This window comes from Cervus elaphus, chromosome 15, assembly GCF_910594005.1.
Source record: "Cervus elaphus chromosome 15, mCerEla1.1, whole genome shotgun sequence".
Lineage (NCBI taxonomy): Eukaryota > Metazoa > Chordata > Mammalia > Artiodactyla > Cervidae > Cervus > Cervus elaphus.
In genome coordinates, this window is record NC_057829.1 from 62,851,156 (window position 1) to 62,873,600 (window position 22,445).

The 22,445-nt window shown below is 39.4% G+C and overlaps 1 protein-coding gene across 3 annotated transcripts in view; it reads right to left on the reverse strand.

Moving 5' to 3' along the window:
• HPSE2 (heparanase 2 (inactive)) overlaps positions 1 to 22,445 on the reverse strand; it is a 659,857-nt gene that overhangs the window by 29,647 nt on the left and 607,765 nt on the right. The window lies entirely within an intron of this gene.

The window sequence follows — 22,445 nt, forward strand, 5'->3', positions numbered from 1 at the left end:
AACTTTTAATATTAGTGGAAGAATCCTTTGGAATATTTATAAAACAAATATTCTGTACAAGTTTGTAGTTTGCTTTTTATCACTTTTTATGATGTTTTTGACATGGAGAATTTTAAAAAAATTTTATAGAAAAACATATCAATCCTTTTCTTTTGATTTTTTCCTTTTCTTTTATTCTTAGAAAGTCCTTCCTCACATAAGGATCAGATCAATCTTCATGACACTTTTTCTAGTTCTTTTTATATTACCATTTAAAAATTTAACCTTTTAACTCACTGAAAAATATTTTGGTGCATGGTAATAACTCTATTATTGACTAAATAATTTACTAGTTGTTGTAGCATCATATAGTAAATAATCTATCCCTAAACTCACCTTTATCACAAACTAAATTTTATATACATGAAATATGTATATTATACATACTATACATACATAATATACATTACCATATTTGTTATTATATAATATGCCATATATACTATATTTTAATGTATATTATAAATACATTATGCTATACAGTATTATACAATATACTATATAGTGTAATGATTATTACACCGTTATAATATTGCATATCATAATATGTATAGTATATACAGATATATGATACACATACTAATATAAAATATAGTATACATTATGATATATAATATAAATGATACATATATAATAATATGTGTATTATCTAACACATGTATAAAATTGCATGTTAGATATAATACATATATAAATATACATAAGGACTTCCTATGTCTCAGTGGTAAAGAATCCACCTGCCAATGCAGTAGATGCAGGAGATGCGGTTTGATCCCTGGGCTGGGAAGATCCCTTAGGGGAGGAAATGGCAATTGACTTCAGTATTCTTGCCTGGAAAATCCCATGGGCAGAGGAGCCTGACTGGCTATAGTCCATGGGGTTGCAAAGAGTCAGACACAATTGAGCGACTGAGCACACACACACAAATATATATATAAATATATGCAGATATAATATATTTTATGATATGTATATCATGATACATATACTGATGAGAACTCTTATATATACTATATAATAAATCCATATTACATGGATTTTTCTATTTTTTTCTTCCACTGAAATCTCCATTTAAAAAATATCAGTTTCACATCATTTTTGTAATAATTAGCATTTTAATATGCAGATTCAAGTTTATTGCATTATAATTTTTCCTTTCCTTTCAAACATTCCTTAAGTAAATTCTGAAAGTTTTTTGTTTGTAGTGGTTGCTGTTGTAGAGAAGTTTGAAGTGAACACAAATTTTATTCTATGTTTGGTTAGCTTCCTTGTTTTCTATCTCTTGTGTCCTGTCAGGATGCTTATAGGAGTCATGTTTTATTTTTGACATTGGAACTTTTACCAGGAATGTGTCAATGTGAGTTTCTGCATTAATTTGCCTGTATTTGGGAACTACTTTTAATCAGAAAGTCAAGACCTTTCTTCAATCTGTGAGAATTTTCTTTAAATATAGCTTCAAATTGTTATGTATCTGCTTTCCATATACAAGAGCATATATGTAACTTAATGACAATTCTGAAGCACATGAGAACCCATCACCCTTCTTAAAGGCTATCAGAATACCCACACTCTTGCATCTAGTTATGTGAGTCTTCTTTTTTTCATTTTTGTTTTTCACTGTCTTGCTTCATAGTTTAATCTCTGTATTTGCACCTAAGCAACATATTATTTAATTTGTTAGTTTTATAAAAATGGTATCACATGATATGTGATTTTCTGTGACTTACTTTTGTGACGTAACATTAGGCCCTGATGATTTGTTTAGGTAGTACAAATACTTAGAGTTTGTGCATGCTAAGTAGTTTCAGTTGTGTCCAACTCTTTGTGACCCTGTGGACAATATCCCAACAGGCTCCTCTGTCCATTGGATTCTCCAGGCAAGAATACTGGAGTGGGTTGCCATGCCCTCCTCCAGGGGATCTTCCCCACGCAGGGATCAACCTTGTGTTTCTTATGACTCCGGCATTGGTAGGCTGTCTTCACCACTAGCGTCACCTGGGAAGCCCACTTAGTATTCCTCTTCAATATTGTATGATACTCCACTGTGTAAAATACTAGTTTATTTACCCATTCTTCTGATAGATATTTGAGTTGTGTTCTGCTTTTTCTATTTGAACATTCTTGTTCCTGTTTCCAAAGACCCAGGTGGAGAAATCTGGAGAAGCTTTACTTACTCCAAATGTGATTGTAAACCAGCAGCAGCCTCATCAGCTGGGTGCTTCTTAGAAATAAAATTCATGGACTTTATCATGGGTGTACCAAATCAGAATGTCCAGGGGTGAGGCCCCCAAATTGTGTAGCTTTCTAGGTGATTCAGATGTTTGATAAGGTTAGAGAAGCACTGTTCTACAGTATAAACCTAAGAGAGGAATTGCTGGGTTACATGCAGGTATACAAATATTCAGGCTTACAGGATAATGCCAAGTTATTTTCCAAAGTGATTCCAGTTATTCCAACTTACACGTCCTCCAGCAGTGTCTGTGTGAGTTCCCTGTGATCCACAGCCTTGCTAACACCTGTTATTTTCAAACCTTTAATTTTTACCTATCTAGTGGGCAAAAAATATCCATTTATTTTTGTATGTTGTTTAAGAAATCCTTATTCATGTCTAGTTCATAAAGATATTTTACGTTTTCTTTTAAAACTTTTAGAGTTTCTTCTTTCATAGTTAAGTCCTTAATCAGTGTAGAACGTAGGGGAATCTAGGATTTGGGCTGGTAAGTCAGTTGACAGTAGGTTAAAAGCCAAAGTGAACATCAAATTTGCACCTTTACTTAGCTCTCTGCACTGTTTGCAGACTCCTTTCTCACCCTTATTCTACTCTCAGTTCCCTATCTATCCAACCTTTTTTTAAAAAAAACTTCACTTTCCCTCTCTCACTGTCCTTATTTCTCCCTCATGTAAACCAGCAGAATCAAATTATATTTCCTTCCTTCCTCCCTTTCTCCTCTTTCTTTTATTTTGCTACAAATATGTGTCATTTATATAATGACAAATAAAATTAAACAAATGGAATAATTTCTGAGTATCTCTTAAGGAAATGACATGAAAAGTGAAAAAAAAATCTTTATGCATAGGGCAGGTAAGAAAAAAATAAAGAATGCACATATATATATATCTAATAACAAAAACAACAAAAAGACATTGCATGAAAGATAGAATATGAAGAGAGCTTTTCAAACAATAAGAATCATAAAGAAGGAAAGCAAATATATTAGATTTTCATGTCAACAACAACAACAAAAAAATCCAAAGCAAGGACTGCATTGCAATTTTCAAGGGACAAAGAGAGACTGAACAGACACTCTTTAAGTGTATCAGACATGAGGAGAGGTTGAAGAAAAATAGTGTCCATTTATTAGTTTGAGAGGGAAAACAAATAACAGATGACACTAGAACGACAGAGGTTTTAAATCTTCTCTTTTTCTTCAGTGTTTGTCAAAAAGTCAATTGTGGTCTGAAAGCTAGAAAATGCAGTATATAGAGTAAGTTGAACCAAAATAAATGGGAAAAGAGAAAGAAACTGACGGAAGCTTTCAGAATTTACTGGATTAATCACTGAACCACGTGTTCCTCAAGGTCTAAGACTACTTACCCATTCCTAAAGCCCATGCCTAGTAGAATGCCTGACTTACAGGAGGTGCTAGAATTCAGTTATGGACTGGGTACTGTGTTTAAGGCTCCGTACTAGGCAGTAGGAATATAGTGGTGAATAAGACAAATTCAGTTCCTGCCAACATGAAGTTTATAATCTTAGCAAGAAAAATAGTCCTTAAGCCAGTGAGTTAGGTGATGAATTTCGTTAGAGCTAATGGTAATGAGAAATCTATGAGACCATATCCTATCATAGAAGATGTGGCCCAGTATGGGGTAGAGGGGTATGGCCAGGGAAGAAGTTTTGTTGTCAGAACCAGCCTGGACCTCAACCTGGGGTCTGGCTTCCTGGGAGCAGACTGGAGCTTTGGAGTGTGCATCACTATGCTGGAAAGGTGGCAAGGGGCAGCTGCTGATGGAGATGTGATCAGGGTTTGGGCTTGTAGCCTGGGTTGTCTACACTGCATGACCATAAGACCATAACACCCTTAGTGACTAGAAATTAGACTAGTCACTAGAAATTCTATTTTAGAAGAATATTTAACAATGTCAAAAGATGTTCATTATAGTATGCAGGAAAAGGACAGACTCTAAAATAGAGTGATTCTATTTTTGAGGGGTAAAAAAGTATCTCTGCAATTAAACTTGAAGGATATACACTCGAATGAAAACAGTTTATCTCTGAGTAGTTCTCCTTTCCTTCTTCCATTTCCTTGAAAGGCCTATCCTCCTGCACCTCTGGGTCTTCAGAAATGCCATTCCCTTTGTCTAGAGTACTTCTTTCCCCCATGCCTTACCTAGCTAACTCCTCATTTTTTGGGTTTCTGCCTAAGTGGAATTTCCTCTAGTGGCCTCTCTGAAGCCAATGTCCAGGTTTGGGCTTTTCTTGTATGTGATCCTGGGAAACCAGAGGTTTCCCCTCCCATAGCGATTTTCATAGTGCTTGTTGATTGCCCATTTACTAGTGTATTCTCCACTAGACCCTTCAGTGACACCAGGGTTCATATTTGTTTTAACAATGTCAACGAACATTTCTTGAGTGATTAATATGTGCTTCACATGTATTATCTCATTAATTTCACCAGTAAATCCTGAGGAAGCACTGTTATTTTTCTTTTTACAGGTGAGGATACTGAGGCTTAGACATAGATATAAAGCATGGTACTGAGGTGGCAGAATTGTAGCTCTAGCCTCAGTTTGTTGAATAAATACTTGTTGGATTAATGGATGAAAATACTAAAATTACATAGATAAATTTCACCACTGCAGTTCTCTGAATCTATGAATAAAAAGTGTTGCTAGAATTAAACATACTGGCCTGATTCAATGGGTGAGATGTCAGTATGCAGCCAAACATCTTGTCTCACTGATTAGTGAATTCAGTCTGCTGTTGCTGCAGCTTAGTCACTTCAGTCGTGTCCAACTCTGTGCGACCCCATAGACGGCAGCCCACCAGGCTCCCCTGTCCCTGAGATTCTCCAGGCAAGAACACTGGAGTGGGTTGCCATTTCCTTTTCCAATGCACGAAAGTGAAAAGTGAAAGTGAAGTCGCTCAGTCATGTCCGGCTCTTAGCGGCACTATGGACTGTAGCCCACCAGGCTCCTCCGTCCATGGAATTTTCCAGGCAAGAGTACTGGAGTGGGGTACCATTGCCTTCTCCGGAATTCAGTCTGAAGCTCCCTTAAAAATTCAGAGCATGTGTTTGTTAGCCATCTGTATGTCTTCTTTGGAGAAATGTCTGTTTAGATCTTTGGCCCATTTTTTGATTGGGTCATTTATTTTTCTGGAATTGAGCTGCAGGAGTTGCTTGTATATTTTTGAGATTAATCCTTTGTCTGTTTCTTCATTTGCTATTATTTTCTCCCATTCTGAAGGCTGTCTTTTCACCTTGCTTATAGTTTCCTTTGTAGTGCAAAAGCTTTTAAGTTTCATTAGGTCCCAGTTGTTTATTTTTGCTTTTATTTCCAATATTCTGGGAGGTGGGTCATAGACGAGCCTGCTGTGATTCATGTCGGAGAGGGTTTTGCCTATGTTCTCCTCTAGGAGTTTTATAGTTTCTGGTCTTACATTTAGATCTTTAATCCATTTTGAGTTTATTTTTGTGTATGGTGTTAGAAAGTGTTCTAGTTTCATTCTTTTACAAGTGGTTGACCAGTTTTCCCAGCACCACTTGTTAAAGAGGTTGTCTTTTTTCCATTATATATTCTTGCCTCCTTTGTCGAAGATAAGGTGTCCGTAGGTACGTGGATTTATCTCTGGGCTTTCTATTTTGTTCCAGTGATCTATATTTCTGTCCTTGTGCCAGTACCATACTGTCTTGATGACTCCAAAGAAGACATACAGATGGCTGACAAACACATGAAAAGATGCTCAACATCACTCATTATCAAAGAAATGCAAATCAAAACCTCAATGAGGTACCATTACACGCCAGTCAGGATGGCTGCTATCCAAAAGTCTACAAGCAATAAATGCTGGAGAGGGTGTGGAGAAAAGGGAACCCTCTTACACTGTTGGTGGGAATGCAAACTAGTACAGCCACTATGGAAAACAGTGTGGAGATTCCTTAAAAAACTGGAAATAGAACTGCCATATGGCCCAGCAATCCCACTCCTGGGCATACACACCAAGGAAACCAGATCTGAAAGAGACATGTGTACCCCAATGTTCATTGCAGCACTGTTTATAATAGCCAGGACATGGACGCAACCTAGATGCCCATCAGCAGATGAATGGATAAGGAAGCTGTGGTACATATACACCATGGAATATTACTCAGCCGTTAAAAAGAATTCATTTGAATCAGTTCTAATGAGATGGATGAAACTGGAGCCCATTATACAGAGTGAAGTAAGCCAGAAAGATAAAGACCAATACAGTATACTAATGCATATATATGGAATTTAAAAAGATGGTCATGATAACCCTATATGCAAAACAGAAAAAGAGACACAGATGTACAGAACAGACTTTGGGACTCTGTGGGAGAAGGCGAGGGTGGGATGTTCTGAGAGAATAGCATTGAAACAAGTATACTATCAAGGGTGAAACGGAATACCAGCCCAGGTTGGATGCATGAGACAAGTGCTCAGGGCTGGTGCACTGGGAAGACCCAGAGGGATGGGATGGAGAGGGAGGCGGAAAAGAGTTGGACACGACTTAGCAACTAAATAATGATATGTATTGTATTTGACTATATTTTAGAAAGGATGAGTGATAGGAAAAGTAAGGCCCAAGGTAGACAAGATATAATTCAAGCAACTAGCTAATCAAAAGAGAACAGAGGATTAAGTATATATGGGAGAAAAATACAGGAACAAGATAGAAAGAAAAAGTGGGCAGAAAAAGATAAAGGTTAAAAGTGAATAGTGCCACTTTTAAGAAAAAGTTTGGGGCCAGTTACTTGTGTGAACCAAACTCTTGGAGAATCAGGCCAGGGACAAGTTTTCACTAGAAATGAATAAATAGGTAGTAGATGTTTTTGGTCTATATATCATCATTATCATCAGTCACTAGAAATGGAGGAGAAGGGGGAGACAGAGGATGAGATGACTGGATCATCTACTCAATGGACATTAGTTTAAACAAACTCCAGGAGATAGTGAAGGACAGGGAAGCCTGATGTGATGCAGTCCATGAGGTTGCTGCAGTCCATGGGGTCACAAAGAGTTGGACATGACTAAGCAACTGAACAACAATAGAAATGAATAAACAGGTAGTAGATTTTTTTGGCCCAGATATCATCATCATCATCATTCTACATTTGCTGAGCACCTGTGATACACTGGACAAACAGAAATAACTAGGACACAGTTTCACACCTTGAAGAGCTCAAGAATTTAACTTGGCGAAAGCCAGTAATGTCTTTAAGTAAACCCTGAGGTCCCATCTCTCTAACTGACTTATCCTTTGGGTGTTGGTAGACAGAGGGTACAGGTGTGTGACCTTGAGCAGATCTCTTCTTTTATACCAAACCTTTTTTGTCCCCAAAGTATTTGAACAAATCAGGGAAGTTAAGTGCATGTGAGGTGCTTAGAGAAGAGGCTTCATAATAACAGGCTGCCTTCTGGAGAGGCTACAGAAGACAGAGATTCCTGGAAGTGTCTAGAGAGGAGCTGGTTCACTCCTTTGTTCCAAGCAGCAGAATGCTAGCACCTTTTTGAATACGAAAGAGTTGAGTTAAGCCCGTGAAGTCAGCCACAGACTTAACTGCAGCTCCAACAGGCCAAGGTCAGGGTCGACCAATCCCAGAGGAGATCTTTTCTTGACAAATCTGATGAGCTCAGGGGATTCAGAACCCCAAAGTGAAGGTGGTCTCCTCCCAGACAGCTCTAGGAAAGCCCGTGGAACATTCCGTTGTCCACAAGCTATTTTACAGCTGCTTCAATTAAAGAATTAAACTGTATCTGAGTAGCAGCAACATCCCCGAGAGCCAAATTGGATTTCTCCTTGGAAAACAAGCTACAGACCACATCTTTATTGTGCAGACACTCATTAACAAATATGTAAAAAAAAAAAATACCATTTGGAGAAATGTTTTCCTGCTTTAGAGACTTTAAAAAGCATTTGATTCAATTTGGCATGCATGGCTGAACCTAAAATGGCTACAATATGTAACTGGTGGGAAAGCATGACCAACTCAGCTCTGTTTATCAATCCATCCCCCACAGGACAAATACACCTCACACTCAGCTGGGGTTAGCAGAAGGGGTTAGCTCCCTTTACTTTTTCTGAACACTGGAAAAGGGCTTTCAATGCTTCAGTCACTTCTAAGGTCAAGATCTTTCCTGAGGAAAAGAAATGCTGGCTGCAGATAACTAGATTAGTCTCTCCACCTCTCCCCTTTGCTCGTGGGCAGAAGTTAAATTGCTGGGGAAGGCCACAACTGATAGACCCTAGGGTCATCTGCAGAGAGATTTAAAAACCAGTTGTCAGGGAATTGTCCCAAATAACTTCACATTTTACTGTTTTAAGTGTAGGATATGCTGTCTGTGCTTGTATGGGGTCCATTAAGGTTGTCTCGATTCCAGACTTGGCTCTACAAGGCCCATCTTGAATGGATCCAGGCCTCACAGTATATTATCAGACTTCAAGGTGCAAGGTAAGATCTGTCATTTAAGGAGACATTGTGTATCTAATGGCTTTTAGGATATTTTCATTGCTATCAGACATTCTGTGATTTTAAAAGAATAATTAACTTTTCAGTCACCAAAGTATATTTACTACTCCAAAGCCAGGGCATGTGTGTAGAAATATGGAAAAGATGAAGAATCAAGCTGGGGATGGACAGGGAACCTTTGTTCCCCTTCATTTCCTATAATAGATGCTGGTAGGTACTTGTTCCTTTTTATGAAAACCAAAGAAGTGTGTGTGGTTTCGAGGTAGTTCTGGGATGGGAGTAAGTAGGAAAAGGCCCCCCTCCATCAGGGAATCTTGGGAGCAGGAGACAAGAGGCAACAGAGACTGCATCTGTCCTGTGCCTTGAGTCTAGCTCTCGTGGTGACCACTTTATCAACATCAAGTGAAGAGAAGGGCCGGTAGCTTACTGGCAAAGCCATGTTGCCAACCTGGATCATTTCTAGCAGAAAACACACTAGAAACGAGATTAACCAAAGTAGTCCTTTGTATGACAAATTTTTTCTGAATTGGGGCTTGATTTTTTTCTTTAATGATGCTGCCCTCTGACCAGAGACAGTAACCTGTCCTCCTGGTTGGACACAGCACAGAACCATTGGAAGAGGTTTTTATTTCCAGCCATTACCTCATCCTTACTATTCAGGGAGGGACTGAGGGTTAGTGACAGGAACACTTTGGAGCAAGTACTTTGCCAATATATATTATTATTCTTAATAAGTGCAAATGGGAAGCCAAAGTCGAACTCAGTAACTACCTTTGATATTTCCCCACATATTGGAAATCAATCATTACAAACCCTAAGAGTTTCACTTATGGGGCTTTACAGACTTTGCACAAAGAAATATTAATTGATGGGGAAGCTGGAAAGAACAGCAACCTTGGCACAGAAACCCAGTATGAAATAAAATATGGACTCTTTGAAATGTGCAAAATTTTCAAAGTTCAAAAGAAAGTCCAATTCCAGGAAACTGCCAGCTGGAGAACAGCTTATTGAACCCTGATGAAGACATTATTATAAACTTCATTACATAATTTGATAATTCTGACATTTGCAAAAGCACTGACATAAGTCTTGAATTGCACAAAGTCAAATTCTCCCTACAAAAGAAGCTGGATGGAAAATTTTATTCTAATTTTTCTCTGATCACCGTGTCTTAGTTTTAAGTGACAGCAGTTGTTTTAAAAGTATAAGTGGGACACTGAAAATGCATTTAAAATTTCCCTTATAATTAAGAAGTAAAGTCTGTGTTATGTAGGTTCACTACCTGATCTCTCACTTTTACCTCAGTGAAGTTTCCTTGTAAATTGGAATGAAAAAATTGGCAGAGTTCCCGCCTATCTTCTCTACTTCCTTAGCTGAAGATATAAACAAAATTGTCAGATGTTCTTGATAGAAACTGGAGCAGAAAGTCCAATAAGTTAGGGGATTTTCATAATGAAATTTCCTTTGGCAAAGTCAAGGTTCTGTTCCACCTGTTTTCCCAACTACCCAACCTTATAACTGTTTGTCCGCATACTCAGAAGGGCCCTGTGCTGGAAAGAGCCCTGCATTTGGCTTAATGCATTTCTTGATAATTTTGCCTTTCATTTTGTGTTTTGTAAATGTAATCTAATGAGACAAGAAAGCATTCATGTGAGCAGAGCAGGTGTATCAATATGTGTGTGTATAGTTCTCTGCTTTCCAATTAACACAGAGTGTTTGTGATGAGCTCCACAAGCACAGAATTCTGGTGAATCCATAACTGTGGGAGTGCAAGATGAGTGTGCGCAAGTGAGAAGTGGAGGGGCTGAGAGCCTCAAGAGGCCACACTTTCTGGTCACACCAGAACTCATTTCAAATACAGGAAGAAGGCAATAGCTTTCTATGAAACATAAAAGAATCCTATCAAGTCCTTTCTTACTCATATTACTTCTCTGTATTAGCCAATCACTTTGCTGAGGATGAAAACAGAAGTAAAGGGAAAGACAGAGCAACCCACAGTTCCTATTTCTATCAGTTCTTTCTTACTTATCAGTAATCTGAGGGTAGGGAACATTGGTAGAATATCCACATGTCAAGAAGTGAAATAAAAATAGTTGAGTTAATTTTGTGCAGTGATTCCATTGTTACGGTAAGAACAAAATACATATGCATATATATAGGCTATAAAATATAAATTGTGTAATTTTGGTAATTCACATATAAGCTAAATGCTCTATTAGCATTTAAGTCTCATGTGCACAATATCAAGATGAAAGGCAAAATTCATGCTAATTATTTAAAATTTTATTTCTTTATGTATAACAACATTAAATAGCAAATGAAAGATGTCATAGTCAAGAGAGAGACTGGCAGAAAGCAAAAAAGCTTTGCATTCTAGTACCTTTAATGGCACTTTTTAAAAGTTGGGGTCCCACATTTTCATTTTGCATGGGGTCCTGCAGATTATGTAGGTGGCCTGATCAGTCTTCACTTTTCTTAACAACGCTATGGCATTGTAATAGCTCTTCTTGTATGTTTCATAGGCAGATACCGTAAAATAGGGTGGGAGTCCAAAAAACACAAGAAAGAATGATGGGCTGCTTTCTGGGAAGACACGCCCAAGGGCAATCCTAAGTGGTTTTTTGACTATAAAAGGAAAAGCCATGGTAGTAGAAGAAAAGATAGCAGCTGCTAATAAGGGCAATAGAAGGATTCTTCTCTGGTGAAACTTGGGTCTGATGAGTGAAGCCCACAAGTTTCAGAGAAAGCAAAGCAGACCCATGGACTGCTGCAGTGACCTACATCTACCTCTGTGGCTTCCAGGTTTCAGAAGAATAAGAAATGAAATATTAGGAGTAGGGTGGGCTGAGGAGCATGCAAGCTCAGAGGGGCATGTGTGTGCATGCGTGCTAAGTTGCTTTAGTTGTGTCTGAGTCTTTGTGATCCTGTGAACTGCAGCACACCAGGCTCTGCTGGCCATGGGATTCTCTAGGCAAGAATACTGGAGTGGGTTGCCATGCTCTCCTCCAGGGGATCTTCCCAACCCAGGGATCGAACCCATGTCTTTTATGTCTGCTGCATTGGTAGACTGTTTCTTTATCACTATTGTCACCTGGGAAACCCCAGAAGGGCGAGACTGGTAGAAAAATTCTTCAATATTTCACTTCCATAAAGGAATTTGAGAATTTGACAGCCTGAGGGAAGTAGCATTTGGCAGCTTTTAATATCCATGTAAATAAGGTTTCAACCTAAAATTTTTGATGTAACTCTCCAGTAAGAATACCTCTCTTGTAGGTTAGATGCTCCCATAGTAGCAAGGCAAAATTATATCAAGGGTTGTCTAAGAATGTATTGTCTAAGATGTAATTTCCAAACATTATAAACTCCTTAGTCATGCCACAGAACAGGGATATTATGACTGTTTCAGGCAAAAAGTCCACAGCCTCAGAAGCTGGAGTTTCTGCTATTTCTATCTTTCCAGCATGGTTAGATGTGGAAGTGTGCTACTTAAGGACCTGGAAGTGTGCTCTTTAAGTAGTGTGTTACTTGAGGGCCCGGTGTAGGGGGAAGGTATAGGAGAGGACTGGGTGCAGCAAGGGGACCTCATCCCTGTAACTACAGTGATTACAATTGTCTTTTACAACGAGCTTGTGTTCAGGTGGGTGATAGAGATAATAACTGACAATTCTTATAAGAAAACTATATAGCTTTATAGCTTTAGTATAACTGTGGATTAGAAATGTATATAAGTCATTTACACAAGCATCATTTCTTGTGGCATTATAACAATCACATTATTAGATGTTTCAGATCAACTCTGACGTAAGTTTTATTTTGGTTATAACACTAACTCCAATATTAAATTAAACTCTATAGTATAAAGTTTAGCACTAGTCATGGGGAACAAGTCTCATTCCTTGGTTCAGATTTCAGTGTCTGTGTTCATATAGCACAGCCATCTGCTCATGACTTCAAAAATAAATACAGAGAATATTGTTTCTAAACGACCTGGAGGCTAAAATACAGAATGTGGTCATCATTAAGTTTACAGATGACACTAATGGGAAGAAGGATGGGTTAGGAATTCACATAGAAATAAATGCAGGGTAAAGGCCTGGAGAGAAAATCTCAACCATAAAAGTGAATGATGGTAAAGGACTGCCTTTGTGTGGTCATGACTAGATTAGGATCAGGGCTCACTGGGCTTGAGAGAGATGATGCTGGTATAAATTCCTGGGGCCTACCACTCTGCAATAGGGGCCAGTGTCCAACTGTGCTAACACCAACTCAAGTCCCTTGCAAGAATTTTCAGCCTTTCTTGGGGAATGGTGGAAACATTTTCAGGAGCCTTAAATCCATTCTGCGGTTTGTACAGCACTGTTGTGATTTAGGATGATACTATTCAGGGGTTTGCATAAAAGGAGGCAGAATGTAAAAAATGGTTCTTATCCTTACTAATTCCCATCCAGTTCATTTCTACCTCCTACTCCATCTCTCATCTGCCCACTTCAGCCCTCTTCATTGCCGTTACCCTAGTCCGAGTCATCAGTTTCCATCTGGTCTGCAACAGCCTTCTCTCTAGACTTCTCTGCCTCTACTCTTGACTGTTTACAATCCATTCTCCACAGAGCAGCTAAAGTCATCCTCCTCAAACTTAGATCAGATTGGTTCCTTATTAAATCCTGTCAGAGGCTGCTAACTGCTCTTAGACTAAAATCCAAGCTCTTCATTTCAGTTCCGTTCAGTCATTCAGTCATGTCTGACCCCTTGCGACCCCATGGACTGCAGCATGCCAGGCCTGTCCATCACCCAGAGTTTACTTGTCAGTGATGCCATCCAACCATCTCATCCTCTGTCATCCCCTTCTCCTGCCTTCAATCTTTTCCAGCACCAGGGTCTTTTCCAATGAGTCAGTTCTTTGCATCAGATAGCCAAAGCATTGGAGTTTCAGCTTCACTATCAGTCCTTCCAATGAATATTCAGGATTGATTTCTTTTAGGATGGACTTGTTGGATCTCCTTTCAGTCCAAGGGACTCTCAAGAGTCTTCTCTAACACCACAGTTCAAAAGCATCAATTCAGTGCTCAGCTTTATGGTAACTTTCACATCCATACGTGACTACTGGAAAAACCATAGCCTTTATTAGACAGACCTTTGCTGGCAAAGTGATATCCCTGCTTTTTAATATGCTGTCTAGGTTGTCATAACTTTTCTTCCAAGGAGCAAGCATCTTTTAATTTCATGGCTGCAGTCACCACCTACAGTGATTTTGTAGTCTACCAAAAATATAGTCAACCACTGTTTCCACTGTTTCCCCATCTATTTGCCATGAAGTGGTGGAACTGGATGCCATGATCTTAGTTTTCTGAATGTTAAGCTTTAAGCCAACTTCTTCACTCTCCTCTTTCACTTTCATCAAGAGGCTCTTTAGTTCTTCTTCACTTTCTGCCATAAGAGTGGTGTCATCTGCATGTCTGAGGTTATTGATATTTCTCCCAGCAATCTTGATTCCAGCTTGTGTTTCTTCCAGCCCAGTGTTTCTCATGATGTACTCTGCATATAAAGAAGCAGGGTGACAGTATACAGCCTTGACGTACTCCTTTTCCTATTTGGAACCAGTCTGTTGTTCCATGTCCAGTTCTAACTGTTGCTTCCTGACCTGCATACAGGTTTCTCAAGAGGCAGGTCAGGTGGTCTGGTATTCCCATCTCTTTCAGAATTTTCCACAGTTTGTGGTGACCCACAGAGTCAAAGGCTTTGGCATAGTCAATAAAGCAGAAATAGATGTTTTTCTGGAACTCTCTTGCTTTTTCAGTGATCAAATGGATGTTGGCAATTTGATCTCTGGTTCCTCTGCCTTTTCTAAATCCAGCTTGAACATCTGGAAGTTCACTGTTCATGTATTGCTGAAGCCTGGCTTGGAGAATTTTGAGCATTACTTTACTAGCATGTGAGATGAGTGCAACTGTGCGATAGTTTGAGCATTCTTTGGCATTGCCTTTCTTTGGGACTGGAATGAAAACTGACCTTTTCCAGTCCTGTGGCCACTGCTGAGTTTTCCAAATTTGCTGGCATATTGAGTGCAGCACTTTCACAGTATCATCTTTCAGGAATTGAAATAGCTAAAAGATGATGCTGTGATCTCTTCACAGTGACCTTTCTCTCTTTACCAGCTGGTTCCTGCTTAGCTGTCCAACCTCATGTCCTGTCACTCTTCTCCTGCTTCACTACATCTTGCTTCCTTCTCTGTTCTATGAATCCTCTGGGCTTCCTCCCTTATAAGGCCCTAGCACAAAAGTGCTTCCTTTAGCTCTTCTTGAAACTACCTCATTCTGATCCTTTAGGTCTCTGCTTAGGTGTCTGTCTTCAGAGATCTATCTTTCATCACTTTATCTAAAATAGTCCCTTCACTAGATTCTCTAAACCTTCATTCATTTCACTTCACAAAAAAGTAATTATTTTATTTATATGGTCACGTATTTATTATGTCTCATCCCTAGATAGACTCTGAGGTTGAGAGCAAGAGTTCATGTCTGTTTCTTTCATAGCTATAGTCCCAGAAAGTAGCATGGTTTTAGCACGAGGCTGGTTGGTACTCAGTAAGTATGTATTGAATAGCTAAACTCATTTCCTATCACAAGGCTACTGCAGTGCCCACCATATTTTAAAAATAGATCACTGTATCCTGTAGTCTATAGTCACAGAGTTGATGAATGCACCTGGACAGTAAAATTAACCCTGTTTTCAAGCTCCCAAGTTGCTTATCTGAGGCCCTTCAGATCTGGGACAGGTAGATATCATGCATGGTCAGATAACCTCTGAACCTCTGAACCTTATATTACAGCAGTGGCCACTTTGGAGAAAATATCCTTTTCTTTTGTGAACTTTTCGCAACATGTTCTATGCCTCGGAGAATGCCTCTAAATTCAGTGTCACCTGCATTTGCATGAAGGTGACTTTAACATCTGCCTTCTAGATTATGAATGATGATGAGAGAGACAACAATTAAATGGTTCCTCACCCCTGACAGCCTCACAGCAGGCATCCCTCTGTTCAGCCCAAAGTCACTCATCACTCTTCTTTGTTTGCCTTCCTCCAGCCAGCTTGTAGTTCATTTGACTGGCTTCAATTCAACACACTTAAGTTTTGAAAGCTGAGCTTTATGAGATACAATTCTAGATACTTATATTCTCTGAGTCATGTCATTTTATCAAAAAACATGTGATGTGAGTTTTAGAGGGCATTTCCGGAGGCAGAGCTGGAATTATTTTTAAAAAGGGTTGGAGAACAAGAGGATCATCACTTTAGGCCACATGGTGATTCCATCAGTGGAGCTAAGTGTGTGCAAATCAAACTGTGAGAGCCAGTGGAGGACAGACACCCAATTAGTTACAATAACCTCTGACTGGTAAGTGACAGGAGAGACCTATGAAATTGTGGACCCCCGGAAAGAAATTTGGAGAAGAAACCACTCTGAGTTTCTGGTCTGGTGTGTCAGCCGGAAGTGTAGTCCCTCTGAGAATTGTACTGTAATTCATTAGAACATGGGGAGCCAAGTGATTGGGAAGCAGCAGCCCCAAATGAGCTTCACAGTTACTGAGAATGAAAGAGGAAGGCCATATATTTTTAAGAGAAAAATCCATATAAATCTGACAGCTCCACCCCACCCATAGCAAATCCCAATCACATCTAGCCAAACCACTCTATTTTCCTGACACAGACATGCACAGTGGGAAAGCACTATGAAAAATCAGTGGTAATAACCGCAAACCACTTTGAGTACACTCTGGGCTCAATAATGGTATCTTTGGATCTGTTCAGGGCAAGCTAGGTCACCTTGCATTTTCAACCACATACACACACACACCAAACCCTTACTCAATCAACTAACCGGCAGCAAAAACTTCATATACATCGGATAAATTATACACATAAATTGCTTTTTTCCTTTTTTTTTAAAAAATTAATTAATTTATTTATTTTTTCAGTGGGTTTAGTCATACATTGACATGAATCAGCAATAGATTTTGCTTTTTTCCTTAAATCATATTAAGTTTTTCTGTTTTGAAATTTCTACGTTATTGGTCTTAGATAATACTGTTATCCAGTTGAAAGTGAAAGTCTCTCAGTGGTGTCCAACTCTGCAACTCTTTATAGTCCATGGAATTCTCCAGGCCAGAATACTGGAGTGGGGAACCTTTCCCTTCTCTAGGGGATCTTCCCAACTCAGGGATCAAACCCAGATCTCCCACATTGCAGGTGGATTCTTTACCAGCTGAGCCACCGGGGAAGCCGAAGAATACTGGAGTGGGTAGCCTATCCCTTCTCCAGTGGATCTTCCCAACCCAGGAATTGAACTAGGGTCTCTTGCAGGTGGATTCTTTACCAGCTGAGCTACTGTTTTGTTTTTGTTGCATTGAAAGAGACAAGATGAAAATAGTATTTTTTTAAAAAACTTTCCACTTAAATCTGCAAATGTATTGATGCAGATGCTTCCCTGATGATTCAGCATAAAGAATCTGTCTGCAATGCATGAGATATAGGAGACCCAGGATTCAATCACTGAGTTGGGAAGATCCCCTGGAGGAGGAAATGGCAACCTACTCCAGTACTCTTGCCTGGAGAATCCCATGGACAGATGAGCCTGGTGGACTATAGTCCATGGGGTTGCAAAGAGTTGGACATGACTTAGCGACTAAGCACACACCTTTTGATTAAGTAATTTTATTTCCAGGTATTTTTACTACAGACCTATAGCAATACACTAAGACATCCTTAACCACCTGTCTTCCCCATTTTTGTACCCAAGCAGCTGAATGTAATTGAAGAAAAGCATATAATCAGGCAGACAGGTTTCACCTTAAATATGGTCATATGATTCCATACCTCATATGTGTTCTTGGTGCTATCAGTAATCCTATGATATTTGTCTAGCTTCTTTATCAAGTTGCCATTTCCTTCTCCAGGGGATCTTCCTGACTCAGGGATCAGGAACCGAGGTCTCCTGCATTGCAGGCAGACTCTTTACTATCTGAGCCATCAGGGAAGTCCAAGATTTTGTACATTTCCTCTCTATTAAAATCCTCTTCTCTACTCACTTCCCTTCCTCTCAGTCCATGACCTCACCCTATACTTTAAGCAATATAAGAAATCATGATTTGAGAGCTCCTTTCCTCCCATCACTCAATTCATGTACCATTGTCTCTGTATCCTATTCTTCCGATACAAGTCAGAGCACTGTTTCTCCTAAAGAAGGTTAGTCTACATCTCTCATCCTATTTCTCGCATGTGTCATCAGTCCTCATACTTTCACCTGACTTTAAATACACTGATAAATTTATATCTTCAGTCCAAACATCTCTTTTGAGCTCCAAACTTGTGATTAATCTGCATACTCAATGCTACATTTGGATGTCTCCCAAGCATCTCAGACTTAACATGCTCAAAATGGACCCTTGATTCATCCATCCTTCCCCCAAAACTGATTCTCTCCTAATCTTCCCCATGCAGTGAATGTCTCCACTATTCCTTACTTGTCCAGGTTTCTCTTCTTTAATCCCCTCATCATTCCTGTTATTCATGTCAATTTTGCCTTTTAAATAGATCTTAAATATGTCTGTCTCTATTGCCACTAGCCTAGCCCAAACCAGGCTATCTTGCCTATAGTACTGGAATTGGTTCCTTCTTGGCTTCACCTTTGTCTCATTATAATTTGTTCTCCACAGAGTATCTGAGTAGTCTTTTATACACCTATATCTGTATTCATATCTGTATCTTTTAATATATTTGATCATATTACTGTCCTGAATGAATTTCTTCATTGGCTTCCCATAACACTTCAGATAAAACCTAAACTTAAAACCAAGGTTTACAAGATACTTTACAATTGGTCTCTGCCTACCTTTCCAATGTTGTTTTATGCCACACTCCCTCATCCACCATTTTTTAGTCACACTGGACTCTTTTCCATTCCTTGAAAATGTTAAGTTCCTTTGAGTCTTGGGCTTTGCAAATGGTATTCCTTATGCCTGGAATGCTCTACCAGTTTTGGGCCCTAATTTAAATGTCAGTTTTTCAAAAAGTCCTTCTCTGGCTCTGTATTCAGGTAAGTGTTCCTATCTAACTCTACATTAGTACACTTCATTTCTCTCACAGCACTTTCCCTAATTTATAATCATATTATCTTCATTTATTCTACATATTTCTGCTGCTAGATTGTAAGCTCCACAAGGCAAGGAATATTATTCAGATACATATACCTAGTCCTTCCCACTTTATGTCACACATAAAGAGACCAATAACTATTGATGAATATTTGAGTAAATGAATACAAGTGTTAATTATAACATTGTGATAATAGCAAAAATGTAAACAATTTAAATGTCTCTTAACTCAACATTCAGAAAACTAAGATCATGGCATCTGGTCCCATCATTTCATGGCAAACAGATGGGGAAACAATGGAAACAGTGACAGACTTTATTTTTGGGGGCTCCAAAATCACTGCAGATGGTGACTGCAGCCATGAAATTAAAAGATTTACTTCCAAGGCTTACTCCTTGGAGGAAAAGTTATGTCCAACCTAGACAGCATATCAAAAAGCAGAGACATTACTTAGCCAACAAAGGTCCATCTAGTCAAAGCTATGGTTTTTCCAGTAGTCATGTATGGATGTAAAATTTGGACTATGAAGAAAGCTGAGTGCCGAAGAATTAATGCTTTTGAACTGTGGCGTTGGAGAAGAGAGTCTCTTGGACTGCAAGGAGATCCAACCAGTCCATCCTAAAGGAAATCATCCCCTGGAGAAGGAAATGGCAGTATTCTTGCCTGGAGAATCCCATGGACAGAGAAGCCTGGTGGGCTACAGTCCATGGGGGCAAAGAGTCGGACACAACTGAGCACTCAGGCAAAGGAAATCAGTGCTCAACAGTCATTGGAAGGACTGATGCTGAAGCTGAAACTCCAATACTTTGGCCATCTAATGCAAAGAGCTAACTCATTTGAAAAGACTATGATGCTGGGAAAGATTGAGGGCAGAAAGAGAAGGGGATGACAGAGGATGAGATTGTTGGATGGCATCACCGACTCAATGGACATGAGTTTGAATAAACTCTGGGAGTTGGTGATGGACAGGGAGGCCTGGCATGCTGCAGTCCATGGGGTCACAAAGAGTCGGACACGACTGAGTGACTGAATTGAATTGAATAATAAAGAGTTATATAAATGATGGCATATCTTGATAATAGTAAGAGGTGGAACTATTTGTTGAGGTAGAAAGCCATCCAAGATAAATTAGGTGAAAAGAATGAACTGTAGAACATGGTATTTAAAAAGGCTTACACTACAACAAATATATTATTGCATATATGTGCAAAGTTTCTGAAACCAAAATGAGAAACTATTAACAGCTGATGCTTTTGTTTAAAGGAATCATTTATGTCCTCACATACAACTTGAATATCCTATCATGATTATGTGTTACTTTTATAATTTGAAAAACCTCTTAAAATTAAAATATAAACATATATTAATTAACAAAAACTTAGCTATGTATTCTGTTCCTGCTCCAAGGGGGTACTAGTTCCTATTTGACAGAAGCTACTGGGGTAAAGGACACATGTGTAAGTAATCATTTTCACTAATTAATGGAGACTTGCTCTGCCTTGTTCCAAAATGTTCACTCGATGTGACTACAAATAACTGTGTTCTGTGTGACGGGTAGAAAAGGTGGCTTTGTAACCAGGTCAGGGAGGACCCTGTATGCAGAGCAAGTAGCGTGCATTAACTGGATGGGAGCTAGAGGATCACAGAAGACTTTGAGCTTTAAAAAATTCAATTTGCGCAGCCAGGAAGATTATCAGAGCAAATTTAACCTCTTTGTAACATTTTATGATTTAAAAACCACAAACCAGGTAACTCTCCCATTGTTCCTCTGCTAACAGTGATAACATGGAGTTGCCTTCAGTTGTAAATTGCTGAAATGATTAGAATCACCCCTGATGCCTCTGGGCCAGGTCTTGTGATCTTCACCAATTGCCAGGGCTTAGTCTCATTCGAAAACTTGCAGACCACATTTGTGCCCACTGGCTTCTTTCCTTCTGGCTGCTTCACTTGTATTTATTGACAGACATAATGGAGGGGTGCATGTATAATAGATGGGGATGGGAAGGGTGAGGTATGTGGTCTCTTCCACTCAAAGGTACTAAGCCCAGCCAGCTGACTGCAGTTCACTTGTGTTCCATCACCTGTTCACTTGCATGGCTTTAAATCCTCTCGTGCAGGGGTTCCTCATCCCTGGACTGTGGACTGGCTCTTGTCCATGGCTTGTTAGGAACTGGACTGCACAGCTGGAGGTGAGAAGTGGCCGAGCGAGCAGAGCTTCATTTGCCCCTCCCCATCACTCCCCAACACCTGCATTACCGCCTGAATCATACATTCCCCATCCTGTCCTTGGAAAACTTGTCTTCCATGAAACCGGCCCCTGGTACCAAAAAGGTTGGGGACTGGTGCTCTAGTAGTTCTCAGATTTTAGGGTGCATAATGACTTACCTGGAGGACTTGCTAAAACCCAGATTCCTGGGCCCCATACCCAGAGGTTCTGATTCAGTGAGACTGGGGTGGGCCCAAGAAACTGCATTTCTCATAAGGTGATACTGATGTTCTGGTCCCCACCCTCTAATAGATTATACCCCAAAGGAGGAAACAGACATCTAAGTAGTTAACCACAGAAGATCAAAAGCAGTAAGTGCTAAAATGTAAACCTATGGCAGAACAGGGAGCACAGAAGTAGGAACAATTGTTTCTAACTGGAGATATAAGTGAGACTTCAAAAAGAGGTTGCCATTTCAGTAGGCCACAGGAGGCATATGGGAAGAGCAAGGAGCCTGCTTTGGCAAACAGAAGATGGGAAACAGTGTGTTTCCAAGCATCTACTTAGTGCCATCAAAGCATCAGATCTTTCCACCCGCAGCTCTGCCCTCCAGGGGTATTTGTCAGTTTCCTAACTTTGCAGCTGCTGTCGAGATCAGTTTTACTTTGGGCCTAACAATTTCAGCACATACATAGGCTAAAAATGTGTGTGTGGGGAACTGATGACTAATATTCATAGTTTAAAACCTCAAAGGGGGTCTTCCTAGGGAAAGATGACTGGTTTTCCAAATGTAGGACAGCAAGTTGTCTTACACATCTCACTTTCAAACACATACCCACAATTCAGATGTGGCCTTACTAGATATGTGGGCTTCCTTTACCTAGATCCCATGACATAGGAAATGGAACAGTTATTTTTATGAATATTTAATTGAAAATACAACACAGAAAACCATCTAGTGAATTCCAAACTTCCACTCTGTTATCTAATTCTTAATTGTCTAACCTTTAGCACGTTGCCTTATCCCTCTGTACCTCAATTTTCCTCATCCATAAATGGGGTTCACAGTAATACCTAAACTCATAGGGATGTTGTGAGAATTAAATTAATTAATAAGTATAAGTACTCAGTAACTATTAGTTGTTTTTCTTTTCTTTTTCTATTAACACGTGACCTAAGCAAATTAGCCTTGTAGGGCTAATTTCTACTTTTCCCCCCCATATCTTTAATTCAGAACTCTATCTGGATTTCATAAGGGCCCTTCCTAGACATGCCATGTATAATGTTTGCCTTTTTAACATGGAAGGGCCCTAATTAAGTTCTATGGCTGAGCAGCTCTTCAG